We start from the raw sequence: 535 nt of genomic DNA, 5'->3' as shown, positions 1-535 counted from the left end.
GCTATGGTTTTTCCAATGGTCATGTATGGATGTGAGAGTTGGACTGTGAAGAAAGCTGAGCCCCGAAGAATTGATGCTTTTGAACTGTGGTGTTGGAGAAGACTCTTGAGAGTCCCTTGGACTGCAAGGAGATCCAATAAATCCATTCTAAAGGAGATCAGTCCTGGGTGTTCAGTGGAAGGACTGATGCTGAAGCTGAAACTCCAATACTTTGGCCATCTCATGCGAAGAGTTGACTCTCATTGGAAAAGACTCTGATGCTGGGAGGGACTGGGGGCAGGAGGAGAAGAGGACAACAGAAGATGAGACAGCTGGATGGGATCACCAACTCTAAGGACATGAGTTTGAGTGAACTCCAGGAGTTGGTGATGGACAGGGAGGCCTGGCGTGCTGTGATTCATGGGGTCGCAAAGTCGGATGGACATAACTGAGCGACTGAACTGAACTGATGGTTGATTAACAATGCTGTGATAGTTTCAGGTGGACAGCAAAGGGACTTAGTCATACATATACATGTATCCATTCTCCCCCTAAC

The sequence above is a fragment of the Bison bison genome, unplaced genomic scaffold (assembly GCF_000754665.1).
Source record: "Bison bison bison isolate TAMUID 2011002044 unplaced genomic scaffold, Bison_UMD1.0 scf7180017864312, whole genome shotgun sequence".
NCBI lineage: Eukaryota > Metazoa > Chordata > Mammalia > Artiodactyla > Bovidae > Bison > Bison bison.
Note: the sequence above shows the minus strand (reverse complement) of the source record.